The sequence below is a fragment of the Pongo abelii genome, chromosome 3, assembly GCF_028885655.2.
Source record: "Pongo abelii isolate AG06213 chromosome 3, NHGRI_mPonAbe1-v2.0_pri, whole genome shotgun sequence".
NCBI lineage: Eukaryota > Metazoa > Chordata > Mammalia > Primates > Hominidae > Pongo > Pongo abelii.
In genome coordinates, this window is record NC_071988.2 from 184,128,111 (window position 1) to 184,148,728 (window position 20,618).

Consider the following 20,618-nt stretch of genomic DNA (forward strand, 5'->3'; position numbering starts at 1 on the left):
GTGATAATTTGTATGTCACAACAGAAACCACACATATGTTTTAAAAACATGAACATTTTGATGAGATCCAAAGGGACACTGACATGACATTTACTGCAACAAAAACTACAACAACTCTGAAAATCACATGGGAGCACAATATGCTCTTAAACTATAAGAACATTTGACCGAATGCAGAAGAGTGGGACCTAAACAGGGATTCTTTAAAGTACAACAGTCCAGACAGGACATGGTGTTTATACAGAGGTAAGGAACTATGTGATGGTTTAGATTTTAACTTATCTTTGTTCTGCATGCGTGCATTTCACATATCAGAAAATGGAAAAGCAGGTTGACTACTTGCAGGGTGTAGAACCAATTAGAAGAATCTTTAAAGCAGCAGAGAGTGTCAACTTAATGTAAAAATTAGAGATCTAATGATGATTTCTGAACACAGTGGCATTTTAAAGCATATTTTAATCAAGAGAAATCCAAAGATATGAAATCTGTAACAGCAGGACATAAAGATTAGGATCTGATCATGCAGTTGACTTCAGACAAAACTTGATCTGAGTCTCAGCTCTGTGGTCAATACCTTAAGACTTGGTTTCAGAAGACATACAAACATGAAAAAATGCTCCACATCACAAATCATCAGAAACATGCAAATCAAACCACAATAAGACACCATCTCACACCAGTCAAAATAGTTATGATTAAAAATTCAAAAAACAACAGATACTGGGGAGGCTGCAGAGAAAAGGCAAGTCTTATATGCTATTGGTGGGAATATAGATTACTTCAGCCACTGAAGAAAGCAGTTTGGAGATTTCTCAAAGAACTTAAAACTGAAATACCATTTGACCCAATATATACGATTACTGGGTAGATAGCCACAAGAAAATTAATCATTCTACAAAAAACATACATGCACTTGCACGCTCATTGCAGCACCATTCACTATAGCAAAGACATGGATCCAACCTAGGTGTTTATCAATGGTAGATTGGATGAAGAAAATGTGGTACACATACACCATGTAATACCACACAGCCATAAAAAAGGATAAGATCATGTCCTGTGCAGCAATGTGGGTGCAGCTGGAGACCATTATCCTAAGCAAATTAACACAGGAACAGAAAACCAAGTATCCCATGTTCCCAGTTATAAGTGGGAGCTAAATATTGTATATACATGGACATAAGGATGACAATAACAAACACTGGAGTCTACAAGAGTGGAAAGGTGGGAGGGAGGCAAAGGCTGAAAAACTAATTTTTGGGTATTATGCTCAGTACCTGGGTGGTGGGATCACTCATACCCCAGATCTCAGCATCGGGGAATATATCCAGGTAACAAGCATGCACATATATCCCCTGAATCTAAAATAACAGTTGAAAAATAATTTAACTTTTTTTAAAAAAAGATGGTTTCCCTATATCTACATTATAAACTGTTATGCACATAAAATGAAACTGTGTTTATAAATGCTTAAGACTATGCATGGGATATTATGAATCATCAGAAATTTTGTCTCATTATTATTACAGCAGGAAGAAACAAGAATAAGACTAGTGTAAAGAATGTCAAAATAATTGTGTCTCAGTTTGGACAGTCTGGGTCAAGGTAAAAATGATAAGAGAAAAACAGAGAATTGGGAATCAGACAAAGCTACATGATAAAGTGAGGGATTTAAAACTTGTGTACCTGCTGCATATTGTATAGGAAGAACAATGTAATTTTTAAATATTTATAAATTTTTAGACCAAAGTAAATTGAAGGAGAATTTGTCATCAACTGACTGCCAGAAAAAAAATAGAATGGGGATCATGTTAGGGATGAGATCATGAGTTCATGGGGTTTGTGCTGTCACCATGAAATCAGAGTTAAAATGTCCAGCAGACCTTTGTAAATACATTAATGGACTTCAAATCTGGGTCAGAGCTACAGATTTGGAGGATATCTGTGAAAAGATGATAATTGTAGCTGCTGGAGTGAATGGACTTCCTAGGGCTCCACAGAGAATGAGGAACAATGAGTTACACAAATGGTATACACAATCTCGTAAAAATTTCAAGATTAAAAACATTTATGCCAGCCTTCATGTCAAAAGTGAAACATTGATTATTGTTAACCAATATGTAAAATATAAAATAAAAGGCCCTATACGCTTTCCACTTTAAAGTTAAACACTCTTAAGAAAATCAAACTTTTCTATCTCCTTTGGGATCCACTTAATAAAGACAACCAAAAACTTGTATAATGGGGATTCAGTAGGGAGTCTGATGCAACTATCTGGCACACCAGGGAGCTGTGTTATAAATACTGCTAACAGCAGTCACCTCTTCTCTTTCTCAGTCACCCTAAATGCTATATGAAAACAAAGAGCAACAGCTAGTGGCCAATATTTCCCTTTACATCAAATACAATTAGATAGAAACAATAGAATAAAGTAATGTTTCCAAAGCCTTCAAGAGCCCGCCTTAGATTACCTCTTTGGTATTGTGCCTCAAAGCTAGTCATTTGTTTTGATTATTTTATTTAATCTTGATTTAATCTCACAAACTGTTCAAAACTTTAGTAGCTAACTAATCTGAAGGATTACGTGTGAGTAGCAGTTGATACCACAAATGTTGATTGTTTGAAATGGTCTAAATTTCACCAAGTGTTTGAATTTCATCTCCAGTAGGACTTTTAAGGGAAAAAGAAAAACAACTTGACTCCTAGGAAACATTATCTACTCTATTCTATTGTTTCTTATGCTGTTTGAGGCACCAAGGGAAATATTGGCTGCTTCTAATATTTTGAATATTCTATGAGGTCAATTAATGTAGCATCTTTATAACATTAAATACAGAGGGAAAACCCCTTAACGTCTTTGGTATTATGCATTCTAAAGTGTGTATACTAAAGAATATATGCTATAAAATAATTTCAATGACTTAATAATTAAGCAATAGTCTCGGGGAAATAATAAGAGGCATTTACATATAGTAAAGAGATTATCATAGTAAAAATGCTTAGTTTTGAAAATGACATAGCTAGTTACTGGACTTTTGACCTAAATAGAGGTACTAGACATGTAAACTTGGTTTGATTCCCTAATTCACCTATTCCTAGTTGTGTGACCATAGGATACAGTGGTATGGAGATTTGATGTGAGTTTCTGCTTTCTTATATTCATATGAGTAATTAAGGATTGAATAGTATCAATCTTTACAAAGCCATGCAAATGTTACATTACTTAATATGGGTTTATGGCCTGATATCAATGAAATATATATGAATACCTATTAATACTTTGAATGGTATCTATGTCTATCTTATTCCTTTTCCCAGATGAAAAAGCAAATTCAGGATCAAAGACCAAATGATATCAATAGACACTTCATTATGAAGCAACAAATGTCTTTACTAGTACCAACTCACTGGTTCTTTTTCTTTAGAAATATGAAGAGCCAGATTCCATAATCCTAAGTGAGGCAGCTCAGAGTCTGATTGACAGTGGAGTCACAGCAATTGCTGGGGCTTTGAGAAAAGAGACATGTAACTACAGAGAGCAGGTAGGCATTTGTGTTTTCATGTAAGGACATTTACTTTTAGGGTTTTGGAATTTTAAAAATAATAATAACTCAAGAGACAATAAAACAATATCTAATGGTCCAACTATAAAAGGTAAATTATTTCCATTTCATCATCATCTTTGGGGAATATAGCTCAGGTGTGTATGTTTTAATTGCTACTGTATGTATGTCTTAATTGCTACCTTGGTGCTATATTCACAGAGAAAATACATCAGTAAAGTAAGTTTCTCTATTACAATGTATATTTAAATACAACTCAATGAAGAAGTATTTTTAAATTTTTGCTTTGGAATTGTTACTTGTGCAATGAACTAGTTATGAGTTGAAATAATATTCTATGTATTGACATACAAATGAACTCACTAAGCAACCACTTTGCTTTATTTAGAGATTTATATAATTTAATACCAAAAGCCACATTAAATTAATATCAATTGCTCGATTTTAAACCAAGAAAGTTCAGAGTGAAGCTGTTCTCTTATTTCACCACATTTATGTGTGAAAACATTAATACACAAGGAATAAAAATATTAAATTAATATTAATTACTTGATTTTAAACCAAGAAAGTTCAGAGTGAAGCTGTTCTCTTATTTCACCACATTTATGTGTGAAAACATTAATACACAAGGAATAAAAATACGTTATGCGCAGGGATATTCAGGCTCTGTTCTACAGAGGTGCATGGCTTATTATCTGAAGATTTGTAGGAAGTAAACTTGATGTTTTACTTTTATAGATTGTAATTTCCAAATCCTTTATCAGAACTCATATTTTTTAACAATTAATAAGGTGCTATAAACTCTTCATTATGCACACATCCATTTTGTTTTTTATTCCTGGCAAATATTCATTTTCAATTGTTCCTTGCCTTGCCAATCAGCATGAGAGGTTCTAAATGTCATTTTAATGCCAAAAAAACTGGTATGTGCACAAGCATTCTAGCCGAAATAAAAAATAACAATAATTAAAAGACAAAATTGCCACTAAAAGTTATATATTGTATTACAGCTTATTATCTAAATTATTTTGTACTAGCTAGCATGTCTTTAACTTGCATGTTCTAGGTCATGCCCTTGCATGTTTATTGTGCAGTAGAATTTACATATATATGTGTATATACATATATGTGTAAATATATATGTACACACATAAATTCACACACACGTATATACATTCTAATTGTCTCAATTACTTATACTATTAATTCATCCTGTTTCAGAAAACCCATTGGAACTCTGAGTTTATCAAAACATGGTCCCATCCATTATAATAATATCAATTCGTTAATACTAAGGTGATTTAAAACACAGAGGGACCAATTGCTTTACTGTATGGTTACCAATTTAATTGGAAAATTAGGATATTTCCACAAGCGATTCTACAGCTAACCTTAAGTAGGATATACCCAAAAGACTTTGGAGGTGTTGAAGCAGAAGGTGATTAACTCTGTTTGGTAAAGGATAATTGGTCACTTGACTCTTAGAATGACTCTAACAACAGGAAGTATTTTTTCTAGTTTATTAGTTCACAAGAGTCTTTTGAGCTTCATAATATATTAAGTAGTAAAAAATACGAGAGATACTATGTCAATTTTGGGCAAATATGAAGAACTAATAGAAAGTTGTCATTGAAGGCCTTTGGGTCTTATTGATAAATGAGCTTTAAATATTATTTTTAAATGGTCATTATTCAAAGAAAACTATCAGTAAATTATTAGGCAAATAACTTCTTAAATATCATTTTAAAAGGTATTTTAATTTTTTTCAGACTTTTTAGAGTATTTCAGATTTATTATGACTTGTATTTTTCTATCGCCCATGTTAGTAACTAGAAAACAAAACAAACAAACAAAAAAGAAAGCAAGCAATATACAGCCTTGATAATAAAAATTCCAAATTGATTCACCCTTATCTTAAATCTCACAAAACATAAACAGGAATGCATTTTATTTGTAAGAAGAAACTATCTATAAATTTCATTTTGACTCAATTTTTAGTTTGATCGATAACCCTTAAGAGGTTGAGAAACAATTTAAAAAGACAAATTGAGCACATCATGTAATATATAATTAAATTATTTTGATAATTTTCTGTAGACTTTATGAAGTTCATCACTCTTCTGCAAACAGTGCTGTATATATTTGCAGTGTGTCTGTAATGAAATGAGTTAATGTCTTAACAAGACATCCAGTGTTGTGTTACTGAATAATCCTTTACATTTTACATGAATTTATTATAACTCCAAAATACGGTCATTTCTTTGTGGATCAAAGACTTAATAAGGGGCCACCACATTTGAATATCTTTCATAAGTGTCTTCAAAGTTGGCAATTTTATTAGTTTCAGTGGAAATGTTATTCTGCATTTAAGTAGTGTCCCCTATATGCTAAATTTGGGCTTATGATGGGAATCTAATTTTCCCTTATTTCAGGACTAAGCTGCAAAAGCTAAAAGTATAGAAAAATCAGAAAAAAAATGCAGCTAATGTTTTACATTTGCAATCTCATTGAGTCAACCTTTGGTTATTATTGCCAGTAGCATAGTTTGACTTCAGTGTTTAAATATGTTATTGTTAGATGAAACATTAAATTTCATCTTAAAGAATTCCAGATATTGGTAGTTCAAGGTAAATATTTATACTTCAATAAAGACATACATCTTGGAAAACTGTGCAAATGGAAGTCAATGACACACTCAGGTACATTTTGAGTAAATGTGTTTATATATAGTATGCCTTTCAAATAAGTTATAAAATTAAGATATGTATTAATGTTTCAAGATAATAAATAAAATTGAAAATAAAATAAGCCATAATTCTGTTAGAAATTTCACAGCCTAAATATTTATACCAACATAATTAGTTTTAACAAGAACATTTCAAAATTTGTAGTGGAAGGAATGATTCTCTGTGTATTTAAAGGAGATTATGTTGTATAAACTTCCTAGCTCAGTGTTTTATATATTCTTTTTTGCCCCTCTACCCAATCCAGGCTTTCAAAATTTGTACGAATATTTAATTTAAGATCACATGACTGACATGAATCCTACAAAGAATATCTGTTTAGGGTAAAACATGTGAACAACTTCAAAAGATTTACATTTGACCTTTAGTATTTGCAACAATATGCATTTCTTGTGGCAATCGCTCTCTTGTAGGGTTGTGTAGTAAATACAATGAAAAATCTCTACCTAGAGGATTTAGTTTAAATCACAAAATTCTAAAGCTAAACTTCATCCTAGTAACTCTAATGCAACTAGAGTAGAAATTTTATGATATTTTAAAATATACAAATATTTAAACCTAACTTAGTGTACGCCTGCTGAAAAGCATAGATCTATTCAGTTGAATAATACTTATTAAGTATGAAACAGCTTTATATTTAACTCATTCCTATTAATATTGGACGTCTACTTGCAACCTAAACTCTCTCTCTCTGGAATGTAAAGGAAATATCCCCCACCCCTGTGCTTTTCCAGGCATCATTTATACTTAATCTAATGTTACTAAATGACATAAATGAGAGACCACAATTCCATTTATCAGGCAAACCATCACATCTGTCAAAGTCATGAATAGTAATAAGAAATACAAAGAGCACAGGATAACTTCTATCATTTAATAATTGCTCACTATGAGAAGTACTGTTCAGTCGTTTTCCACACCGAATTCTTTCTCTGTACACACTCAGAATACACTGCCAATTGACAAAAGGAACATAGCTTCAAAAGAAAATCTTCTAAGTAAAGAAAAGCTCTCTGTTAAGCATGCAAGAGGTTAAACATTGCTGAAATAGTGAGACATTTTCTCAGCCCACGCTTCCCAGTTCCATTCAATTACCAACAGCACAAGCGACTATAATACAAGCGAATACTGTATTATTAAATCAGAGCTTCCCATTTACATCCACCTCTAACCTGAGGGGGTGGCAAGGGGATGACATTTGCTAGTCAACAGCAGAACAAACAGCCCCCAACTTGGAAATACACATGACCTTGGGGTGTGGAATGCTCAGAGACTGAGTTTCACAAGTTTTATTTGGATCTACTGCATAACACATCTAAATGGACCCAGCATGATGTAAATGTTTCTATACCTACCTCCTCCCTTCCAAAAAATGTTAAGAGAGCTCTGCACTTTGAAGTCTATGCTTTAGATATAGGAAATAATATTGATGATTAACCAGAGACTAGTCCATTCAAATAATTATTTGATTATATTTGTTCTAAACAACTTGTTGGTTGATTTATTTAATATCATTTGCTAATATATTTGGGGGGTTTCCTGGAATGGTTCCTATCCTTTGAACCCTGCTGAAAGTATTGCTCTAAAATATTTATATTTATAAAGCAAGATATAACATAATGACATCAACTTCACAAAAAGCAAAGCTCTCAACTTCCCCTCTAGAATTCAGTGCATAATCACTAACAGATTGTCTTGTAATAATAATAATAGTAATTATTAAAATATTTTTGAAATCATTGCCAAAAGTCCAGTTTCAAATTATAAAAATAAGCATAACTTGTTTTTAAATTTTTGTATAGCAGTCCGTATTTCTCCCCCACTTGTAACATTTATAACAATATTATTTTTCTTACCTTATTTTAACAGTCACAAAAGTCCCCCAGAAAGATTCCTAAACGCTGTGGAAATATAAATCACAATTAAAAAAAAAAAAAAACTCTAAAAAGATCGTCTTAGCTGAGGAAAAAAAAATAGTTTGGTCTAAAACTATAGAAATCTCCAAAGTCACGCCTGAATGAGCGCCCAGGTGGCAAACAGAGGACTCTCTCCCACGTCCGATACCACACTCCTTTGTCAAGTTGATATGGGTCCTGTTGGTGAAGCGGGTCCCACAGGGCACAGAGGGTGCAAGAGGGCGTTGCCTTCAGGTGCTGGAGCAACTGGTCCGCTCGCGTCTCAGGTTCAGCACCGACAACACAGTGGACAGTACCAGCTCCTCTCACCTCCAGTTTGTCTCAGTCACTGAACCAGGCTGATTCTCGCTCCTCCTCCCTAGGCAGGAGCTGCCGCCACTCAACCCGGGGGTGCCCCGCCCCCACCATCTGACGTAACTATTTTGCATATCAACTCGCCGAGAGGTAAGGGGCCGCCCCCTTGACTGGGCTTCTGCTAGAGTCAGCTGCGGCAATCGAGGCAACAAAATTCAGGCTTAACGTCAGCGTGGGCATCTTTGGACTTCAAGATGTATTCTCAACGAGTCCAGAAGAAACTAAACGCTTTGGCGGTGCTGGAGCCTTTGCCTTCGCTGGGACTGCCGTTTCTGCGCACTCTAAGATCGCTGCGGGCACAGCTCTGGAAGGAAGACGGGGCGGAGAGAGGGGGCAGTGGAACACGGAGAGGACCGAGTGGGAGGCGGGTGGGGAAGAGACGGAGAAATAGAATGAATCTATTCAACCATTCTTGAAAACATCTCCGATCCTTTTGATCTTCCTGGCCAAACTTTGCTGCCTCTCCCTGCCATTTGGTTATTTGAACGGATCCGTATTTGGTGTTCCTACTCCCTTCCCTCGGTTCACGGAGCCTCTGGAGGGAGTCGCTGCTGCAGAAACTTGCCTGGAAGAAAAAAAAAAAAAAATTCTTGAGCACTGAGAGAAAACGTGAAAGCTTGCAGCGCTAACCATCATTTCTAAACAGAATCTTAAAACAAAAAAAATACGAGTGCTCCATAGTATATATTAAACCTACAGAACCTTCCTTATTCATTCTCATGATTTAAATATATCCTCAAACTGTATAGACTTGGAGATTCCAGAGGGAAAAAAAAATTAAATCATAAAAAGTGAAAGTTCTCAGCTTCAACTTCCACTGCCAAAATTCTGAAGGTTATGCAATATTTATTATGTCTACTATATCAATTGTTCACTATGAAAGATGGCTATGCTGGAAGCATTACATAGCCTTTAGCAAGTCTCTCAGTATTTGTGATATATCTTGTCCCAGTGAAGCTCTAGCGGCCTTGAAGGCAAGAGAAAGGGGGCCTGTCATGCCAAATTCCACAGACTGCTTAAACTTGTAAACAAACACTTTCAGTGAACTGAAGCAATCAATCATCCAGAAGGGTGATTATTCACATTCCATGCACATGTCCCACCTACAGCTAGCATGACTTACTTGGACAGAGAAGTGGATATCTAAAACTAAGCTTAAATTTTCTTAACTTGGGTAAAGCATGTTTAATAAAAAAGGTTGTTTATGCAAATAATGTTGTAGCGTTTCACACATTGCTTTCCATCAAAATGCATACATACAGATATGTGTCATCATATTCCAGGAGTCTGATATAATCTAGCACTGGATCCACTCACAAGCATTTTTCAGGGACTCTAATCAAATGAATACCCTTGCTTATTTCCCCATCAGGAAAAATAATGCATTTTATTTTCTCTAATATTAAGAAGTTATTTGAGGAAGTCTATTTACTTTGTGGACCCATACCCCCAAACTCCTTCTTTCTAGTTACTTAAAAAAGAAGAAATAACAGAGGAAAAAACTATGGTGTTTTTGCTTGAGGGAAGGAACATTTTTTTATTCTGATTCACACCCACATAAACCTTTCTCTATGGCTTTATTCCAGAAATTGCCCGTTTCTTTTCTGAACGTACAATCTCCAGTACTATTTCTCTAACACACCTTGACTACAAGTTTTGCATTTTGGGTAATCTGCAATGTTTTTGTTTTCTCAGACAACTACTGATTTTACGTTTATAAGTGTCAAGTGCCATGACTTTTTGCACAGATATACCCATACATGCATGTATTATGAGTTCTTCAATTCCCAAAGTCATTTTAATAAAGGTGGCAGACACCATGATATGTCAGGAAAGATGATCTGTTGGGGCAGATGGGTGTTGCACAATTACAATTACAAGGGAGCCAACTGTATAACTTGAACTTAAGTTGACTATGGCGCACATGATATGCTTCTTTTGGGAACATCGCATAGCACACTTTGGTCTGCTTCATGCCAATGTGCTGCAATATCAGAGAAATCTTGATAGTTCACTTTAGTAATATAGAGAGTACATGATGTATGCTTATAAAATTCCACCAAGACCTATGTTGTTTGTATAATGGACACAATTTTTCAGTTTACTCCAGTGATCATAACATTTTGGACTACGAATTCAGTTAAAGCAGTCATAATATTATTGAAAAACCTGAGGGAATAAAACTGGAAAACAAACCTTCCTTTCAAAGATGGAAAGGAAAGCCAAATCATTTTCTCATTTTTTCACTGTCTTTAAAAAGAGGGAGAGAAGAAAGAAAGAAAGAAAAGAAAAGAAAAAGGAAAAGAGCTATTTTGGCAAGCATGAACAAAGAGGAATACATGCAGAAAAGCATTGAGAATATTCTCCTAGCAGATTCTTGGTTTTGTACTGTCCTAAATGGCAATGTGACTGAGGGCAAGTTATTTAAACCTTTTCATCACACACATCATTTGTAAAATATATAGGTTATCCTGTTATCTCCAAAATTCATTACATGCTTGTCATTCTGTAATTTTATATTAGACTTCAAAACTTCAGAAATTTTTATATTAGAATTCAAAATTTCATATTAGAGTTTAAAACCTTAAGAACTTTTCCCTAAGTGAAATAAATTGGCAACTGGTTACTAAGCCTGTGAAAAGAATATCTTCATGTAATTAGGTTGGGAGGTGTGGAGAGGCTAAGATCAACTATGAGGCTAAGAGAGGTCAAAAAAATAAATTTTATCCACTCTGGCTGAAACTAAAAAAAGGCAAAATAGGCCTGTTAAAGCATTCATTTATTATATAAGCATATTGCAATAATCTCGCATATAGTCACAGATGTAATTACTGTTCAGGATATTTAAAGTAATTGTAAAGCAACAATAAAATTTAAGGCATGTGGAAGAGGTTAGATGGATTTTTAGTTGCAAATTGGCACTGGAAAGATGATTAAAAATTAAGCAAATGTGCTTAAGGAAAATTTATTTAAAGCTGGATGACCAACATCTACTGAAGGATTTTAATTTAGGTAATTTACATGAACATATTGGAATGTAATACACAGAAATTATAAAGCACATTGTAATGTTGTCTTGCGAATGTGGTTAATTTGGGGCTTCTGTAGTATCATCAAATTTTACAAGCTCCTTTTCAAATTATAATTATTTAATGTATTTGTAGTACATTAGAATTATGAATACTCTAACGATAATAACAGTGTATGTTTCGTTAATATTTCTTTTTGAATCAATTATAAGAAGGTTTGCTAGTAACTGAGAACATGCTTATTTTGAAAAGCAAAGACGCACTTTTTTCTAGGTAATTTTCATGCTTACTTTTTGGGGATCAAAATAAAGCAGGGCCAGAAAAAAACTGATAGCTATAAATAACCTTTTTTTTTTAAATAAAAGAGAGTGAAATGATTCGACATAAGCACTAACGTGATTAAGATAGAGATCCCAACATCCCTGAAATGTGAGCTTATACATGATTGTGCTTTCTCCTGATGATGCATATGTACATAAAGTTTTTTAAAGAGTAGATGCTGCATTTAACCATTAGATCTTATGAACCAATCTTGCGGCTAAAAACTAATTTATGCTCTTTCTTTTTAACCTTTTTATAGTGATTATATATAAAATTTGGAATCACTATAAAAAGGTTAAAAAGAAAGAGCATATATATAAATCTATAATAGAGCATATATAAATATAAAGAGCATATTTATATATATATAAAAAAGCATATATATATATGGCTTCTTCTTTACTTCCATTACTTTCTTACTTTCTATCTCTTGCTCCCTTGGGCCCTTTTGTGCTCTCCACATATGTTTTATTTCATTTTAATGTTCTATTTAAAATATCTATTAGGTATATGTCTACTGTGGTAAAGGACATTTAAATATAGTATTTTGTTATTGAAAGAAATATTGATACAATACATTTATATTAAATTTCTTAGCTAATTCCAAACTGTGACCTTAAACAAATTTATATGTGTGCATGTGTGTGTGTGTGTTTATGTAGGTAGGATATACTAATGAGAATTTTCAAATATGTTTTCTTAAAATTATGGAAATTAAGATATATGAATTAAAAACTCACTACTAATAAATAAAGCTGCAAATTAAATAACACTATTTCATTATGCACACATGTATTTGATCTAAGCAGCAATTACAATTTTCATGAGATTATATCAGTTTAATTTTAAATCTCAATTAGTTTCATTGGGATTATTTGTAATCTCAATATATGTTAAAATTGAGATTGTGTTGTTTTTCATTTTCTCTATTATATATCATAGCATAGGCATTTTGGTGGCTTTGGATAAGATTGTTAAATTTAATCAAGACTACTGTGAAAAGTATCTTCTTGCTAGTATTTACATTAACACACAGAAAGATACACTAAGAGAGACAATTTTTGTCATTTGTAATTATAAATCCACCATCAAAATGGCACATTTCATAAAGGAGTGGTGGACTTTTTCAGAAATACTGACTAAAAGTTGACTATAACTTTTTGCTATTCTACCCCTCAAATTATCAGATTAATGCACATATAAACTTTAATTCTCACTGTGTAAACAGGCTTCTCAAATTCTACAAGAACCTGGATAAATGTATGGTATGAATAAAAGTTATAGGTTTAAGAAATTGTTTGATATCAATATTTATTGAGGTAATATTAATTGGAGAAAGATAGAACATGGTTTAATAAATGCTGCTTAACTGGAAAGTTGAAACCTACCACATTTAATACAGAAACCTAGGTTTGGCCTTAAATAAAAGATTTGCTCATTGTCATCAATAATTTGGGGTCAAAATGAATTCAGAATTATAGTAACTGGCCACTTAAAGAACCACTGCATAATCAAAGGATGTACCATGAATGCTCAGGGCGCAAAGACAAATAAACCTATTTTATTCTCCATGATAAATATGGATTCTTAATGTTATAAGTTTCGTCTTCTCAATTGAAGGGAATTAAAACCCGCTCTTTATATAGCCATATCATGGGGAATGAACCTTAACATACAGATTTAGCAGACTCAGGTTTGTGTTAACTATTCTAGTTTTTATGCATTTTCATATTTTTTTTTATTTAGTTGTCAACTTCACAGACACACACATCCTGCTTTCCAAGTAATACTACTATGAGTTTCTCCCTAAAGCTGTATTTTGCCTTTTTGTTTTGGCTTGGTAAAAATGTTTGCTTTTCCCACACTAGTAAACAATGGGAATTAACTTTCAATAACAGCGAGCATCTATCAACGTGTCAATGCACAGAGTTTTCGAGCTCATATGAATGGATACAAAAAATATTGCTCTATAAATGTATAGATTGAAATGATTAATTGATTTAAAAATTTAGTAAGTATAATTAAATAAGAATTAAAAATTGTTATTATAGAGCTATGTATCTTCACAATTTGAGATATCCTCCTTAGGGATGTTAAATGTGGACATAAACCTATAAGTAAATCATTTGTTCCTTGGCTTAGGAAAAAGCATCTGAATGTAATTTTTTATAAACTAAACTTGGCGAGATAAGAACATAGTTTTATTTTGCTAGATTTATATAACAAATATATTTAAGTATCCTTTATTTTCTATGAATTAACTTCAGTGTTAAAAAAAATCTAGAAGTAGTAACCATAATTAAAATATCATCCATTAATAAGCCTTTAAGTACCCTCTACTAATAGCAATATTGTAGAAAAAAGATTGAAATTATAGTAAAAGCAGGACACCCTAAAAGTGTCAGCTAATTCAAGAAATACTTTACAACACAATCTGATCTGCTTCTGTGATTAAATTAACCCTAGAATTACATTTATGTACCACAGTAATAAATAATATTGTTGGCTGCATTTATAAAATTAGAAATAATCAATTATGTGAATCAGATATATTCTTACCTTCATTGTATTAATAGATTCTCAAATCAATTCACTGAGTTTTCCTTTCTTTTTTCTATTACTTTAATAGAATAGAAATTAGTACTTCGTGAGGCAGTTTAAAGTTCGGTAATATTAAGAGTCTTTGGAATCTAAAACTATGGTGCTATTTCTTAATTGAACTGTAAAAAAAAAGCAGGAGACTTGCTGATGCTCAAACAGACAACTTACATTCTTAGAGTTCTTGTGTTTAAGAGAGCTCTTAGGGCATCTATTGGCCTATGTTGGTATTGCATATGAGAATTTCAGTTCTCACGACTTGAGTTATATATTTGCCCACAATGATTAAAATACGTGCTGCTGATGAATAGATTTATGTTGGAAATCTGTAATATCTATTGCTGAATTTAAAGTATTAAGCAAATGCATAAAACGCATATGGTATGGGAGTTGGTCTTACAAGTGTTTCGATATCGGCTATTTCAACATTTTAAAAATGTATGTTAATTATTTTTTAGAATCTAATATGTCACTGTTCATATTAGTTGCCGTCACCATTTTACTTACACTTCTGAATTTTTGTTTTGTTTCGTTTTGTTTTTTTGAAACGGAGTCTCGCTCTGTCGCCCAGGCTGGAGGGCAGTGGTGCGATCTTGGCTCACTGCAAGCTCCGCCTCCCGGGTTCACGCCATTCTCCTGCCTCAGCCTCCTGAGTAGCTGGGACTACAGGCGCCCGCCACCACACCTGGCTATATTTTTTTGTATTTTTAACAGAGACAGGGTTTCACCGTGTTAGCCAGGATGGTCTCAATCTCCTGACCTCGTGATCTGCCCGTCTCGGCCTCCCAAAGTGCTGGGGTTACAGGCGTGAGCCACAGGGCCCGGCCACACTTCTGTTTATAGGAGAGACAAAATAATTGTTCTTTCAGCTTTCAAAAGAAGTACACACAGTAACGTGTTTTACATTATAACCTTTACAGCAGAATGTCAAAAGACATAGATAATATAGCTTTAAGTCGAGTTCAGAAATATCATAATGTGTAAGGAAACATAATGTTACTAATGAAAATAATCTGCATATTTGTCCACACAGATAAGTAATTTTTCCCCAAGTATCACAGGTACTTGCTAGGAAAAAAAAAAAAAAAAAGCACAGCTATGAGAAAGGATGGAGAAAAATCTGAAATTTAAGTTCTTGTATCTGTATGTGAAAAATATACAAATATTGTAGGCATATAATAATACATAAATTAATAACTATAAGTAAAATTCTATTATAAGTTATAAATGAAAAGTGTTAGAAATATAGAGAAAGTATAGCAGGTCAAAATTAGTAAAATCTCAGGTACGAAGTGATACATCCTCAAAGTGAAGTAAAGAAAAGAGTTTGGCAAAGTGAGAAATTACTACCGATTTTCCTTTATGCTTTTTAACCTTTCCTATACAGAAGATCCTTCTAAACCGTATGACCCAAAGTAACTGTTCCAGTTTTTGAACCCAAGAATAGCACTAAAACTGTTTGGGAGGAAATGTGGTAAGGGACCCAACAGAAATGTTTATGTTACTTTTCTTAAAGTCTCACTTTTAAAATGTTGATTGCTATTGTTTGTTGATATTATGTAGAAATTATTTGAACTTAAATAGGCAAACATTGTAGAAAAAGAAACATGAAAACAATTCTATGTAGTAGATTAGCATTTCACGATATACTTCTTTTGTATTTATCACGGCTGCTTACCACGTCATGGCCACTCTACTCCCGTGCACGTATTTGAATCATGCTCTGTCGTCTCCAGTGGTTGAGTAAGTCATGTGTCCACTTCCGTACAAAGAATTGTGAATGGAAGTGACACAAGTCACTTTTGGGTTGAGAATTTAGCTGTTGATGCAAGATCCTGCAACTCCTTTCTCTCTGTCAAAGTAACTGGCAGCAATTGAAATAGTGACTGCTTAGCCAGAATGGACTCCTGAAGGACAACTATGAACCAAGAGGCTTTTGCTGACCCATTATGAACACAAAGCATGAGCAAGAAATAAACCTTGATTGTGTTAGGTCACTGAGATTTGAAATTTGTTTTAGGCCACTGAGATGTGAAGTTGGTTTGTCTGTTGCCGCAGCATAAATAGACTAAAGACATTGATATGTTTCAGCAACTGAACTAATTTTGAAATAGTTGTGTATGCACTAATCCTTCACCAACACCTTAGTTTTACATTTTCTGAGTTCTCTAGCTTCTTACATGATAGATCTCACTGATATCCTAAGATAAAGTCTTATTTATTCTATACATTTCATATTTACCTGGAATCAGATAAAATGAATCTCATCTTTTAACTACCCTCTTTCCTCCTGTGCATGTTTGAATCACATTCTGTGGTCTCCAATGGTTGAGTGGAGCCATGTGCCCACTTCTGTACAAAGAATTAGGAGTGGAAGTGACACAGGTCACTTTGGGGCTGAAAATCTAGTTGTTGGTACTAGATCCCTCTGTACTGTGCTGTACCAGCTTAGCTTTTCTGTCATTCTGGCCCAAATGCATTACTCTAAAACTAATTATCTGAGTTTCACTCTACACTTTTAGTGATGGCTCTCTATCCTTCAGTTATCTGAATTTCATTTCCACCTACCCATATTTGCCGAGAATAGGAACCGACTTAGTTCTTTTCAAGTATGCCTTCAATGATCTATTCAACAAATAGAAATCAGATGCCTACTGTGACAGAGATATACTGAGAATTAGAGATTCAAGAGTAAACAATAGATAACACCATAAATAAGAGCCAACCAAGCCATTACAATACAATGTAATAAGTATTCAATTAGTGTGATATACCTAAAATCATCCAAGTCTGATAAGCCTTAAGGTTGTTTCTACCAGGGACAAAAGTTTTGCCTTTAAAAGTCATTCTGAAGCACTGATGAAAACTATTTATGGATATTGCTCCTAGATATCAAATACCTGATTACAGATTTTAGGGTATTGCCTGGGCCTATTTTCAGATGCCATCCTCCATCCACTAGATTGAGCAACAGCTAGTTAAATGCATATTATGCTATTCTCTCTACCTAAAAACAACTGAATTACCTACTCTTTTGAATATTGTGATTATCCAGATAACTGAATTTCAGCAATTAGCCTCCATTACTTTTTCTTTAAAAATTTTTATTTCCATAGATTATTGGAGAACAGGTAGTGTTTGGTTACATGAGTAGTAAGTTCTTTGTGGTGATCTGCGAAATTTTGGTGCACCCATCATTCAAGCAGTATACACTGCCCCCTATTTGTAGTCTTTTATTCCTCACTCCCTTCCCACCATTTCCCCCTGAATCCCCAAAGTCCATTGTGTCATTCTTATGCCTTTGCATCCTCTTAGCTTAGCTCCTACTTATGAGTGAGAACATACGATGTTTGGTTTTCCATTCCTGAGTTACTTCACTTAGAATAATAGTCTCCAATCTCATCCAGGTTGCTGCAAATGCCATTAATTCATTCCTTTTTATGGCTGAGTAGTATTCCATCATATATTTATATATATATGTGTGTGTGTGTATATATATATATACAGCAGTGTCTTTATCCACTAGTTGATTGATAGGCATTTATGTTGGTTGCACGTTTTTGCAATTGTGAATTGTGCTGCTATAAACATACATGTGCAAGTATCCTTTTATTATAATGACTTATCTTCCTCAGACTTTCCCATGGATGACACCATAACATTTAGTTCTCTGAAGTGGTTTTTCCTGACTAACAATACACCATACCACAAATTCTTAACCATTATGTTCGTACTGCTTCTTCAGCTAATGATACATGAATGTCTGAAATTATATGCGGTTGATGCAAAAGTAATTGCTGTTTTTGCCATTACTTTCAAAGGCAAAAACTGCAATTACTTTTGCACCAACTTAATATTATTTATTCATTCATTTGTCAATATCATGTCTTCTCTCACCCAAATCTTACGTCATGGAGTGTAAGGCCCAACTTCTTCATACCTGTATTCTGAATGCTTAGAGAACTGTCCATAATATAAGTGATCAATATATATTTACTGAATAAATACATTAATGAACTTGGCAATGCATTAATTTACTATTCTTTTTAGCCTTTTAAGATTCTATTCATTTTTTTAAAGAGTACATTGAATGCTATTTCTTTCACAGAACTTTATCTATCTGCAAACTGATTGTGACACTTTCTTTTAACCACTGTAGAATTATATCATTATGTTAATTCTGATTTTAAATATTTTTTCAATTCCTCTGTCTAATAACTAGATAGCGATAACTTCAGAGAAAACAGCTAAAATTTATGAGCTTGATATCCATAATGTAATGTGAATTTCTGGCTCACAGTAAATACATAATCCAGAAGCAGGTATGTTTACTTATTTATGTCTTTGCTCTCTATCTACTTATTTATGTTTGTTGTCTATCTCAGAATGAGAGTTTGGACTTATTTTTTATTCAGCCCTATATCCTCATCTCATACTCAGGAACTGGCAAGTAGGAGAAACCTAATAAATAACTGCTGAAAGAAAGAATATCTAAATATTGTTTCACTAAATAAAACATTCCGTAAAATATTCTTAAACCTTGTCAGTGAGAATCTTAGTAATATCATCTGTTAAATTTATTTTAAGCTTGCTATAACTTCACTAGTCATTTAAATGTCTATTTTATCAAGCAATGTCTTAACATTACTAGAATTTTAATTATGCCTAATTTATCTGAAAATAGTTAATATTTTATAAATATTTACAAAAATATATATGTGAAGTTCTAGGTATAGTGTGGATAGAAAATTTGTTATCTGAGAGTAAGCAATGTACACTCTGATTTATATGTTTCAACTTTCTAACAGTGACTTAGGTGTCTCAGCTTACTCTGTAAAGCACTTTGTAGATTCTTAGTCTATACTTATTGTTCCTAAATGTAGAAGAGGGATGTAAACAAGGGTAACTTAGGGATAGGTTGGTGCAAAAGTAATTGTGGTTTTTGCCTAATATTTCTACCTAGTATTTTACCTAAGTAAACAGCGGCAAATAGGATAAATATTTTGTACTATAGGATTTAAATACTATGCACAAATTCCACTTATTTCACCTAAAAATAGAGATTAAAGTAATATAATTATTGTAGAAAAAGATTTTAAGACAATATAATACAGGTGGGATACATTAAAATAAATCATATCTAAATTATCCTCAATGGTGCATAGCAATTATGAGTAACAACACAGTGTTACTAAATTGTTTCATAAAACCTTAGCCCAAAGAGTTTTATAGCATCACTTATTTTACAGAATGCTGCTTAAATTACTGAAAATAGTTCTATGAGGACATTTTATACTGAATAAATAAAAGTGTTTTGTTAGCCAGTGAAATATAAGAAAGAAATTAAAAGTTATAAACAAAGAGAAATAACACATTTTAAAATGCATCTTGAAGATTAATGTGTTCTATTGGCTATGTTTACTATTTGAGCATAAAATATCAAGACTAACTAGTAAAGAAAATTTATGAAAAACATTAAAATAATCAGATGCCTTAGACTTATGCAACAATTCAGTGCACACATAATGCAATGTTTTGTTTGGTTATTTATGTATTTTTACTTCAAATCAAGCCCTGCTACTGGCACACTGTTTTATGCTGACTCTGATCAAGTGACAAGGTTCACTTAGCTACACAATAGATGTCCCAGAATAATCGCAGGCAACTTCACAAAGCTGTTTCCTCAGTTTCACTTCACAGATAACCTGCCTTATTACCTATCTTCATGTTCAATTAATGGTTGCGGTTCCCTTGTTTCATTATCATTTTAACATTTAATCAATCCTAATTAAACCAGAGCTGAAGATTCTCAACATACTCCACCTCATCGATTACAGAAGTTCATATTTTTTCCTACAAATGTTCATTGCATTTGCTCCAACTTAACACTTTCATAAAATTCTTTGACAAAGATTGATTACTGGATAGTAACTCAACTTTAACTGTGTTTCAAGTCCATTTTTCTAAATATAAAAAGAAGACATTGTCAATGGATTTGCCTCTAAATTAAATGTGTATATCTTCCTGATATATACACATAAATTATATTAACCAATATAGTCATATAAGTGAAGCTAAACAAGCAAGTTGTAG

At 33.1% G+C, this 20,618-nt stretch overlaps 1 protein-coding gene across 1 annotated transcript in view; it reads right to left on the reverse strand.

Annotated features, from left to right (window-relative positions):
- FSTL5 (follistatin like 5) overlaps nucleotides 1-20,618 on the reverse strand; it is an 807,547-nt gene that overhangs the window by 758,949 nt on the left and 27,980 nt on the right. The window contains exon 3 of the mRNA XM_024246010.2: nucleotides 8,164-9,142. The gene's annotated coding sequence lies outside the window, so the exon portion shown is untranslated. The remainder of the gene's footprint in view (nucleotides 1-8,163; nucleotides 9,143-20,618) is intronic.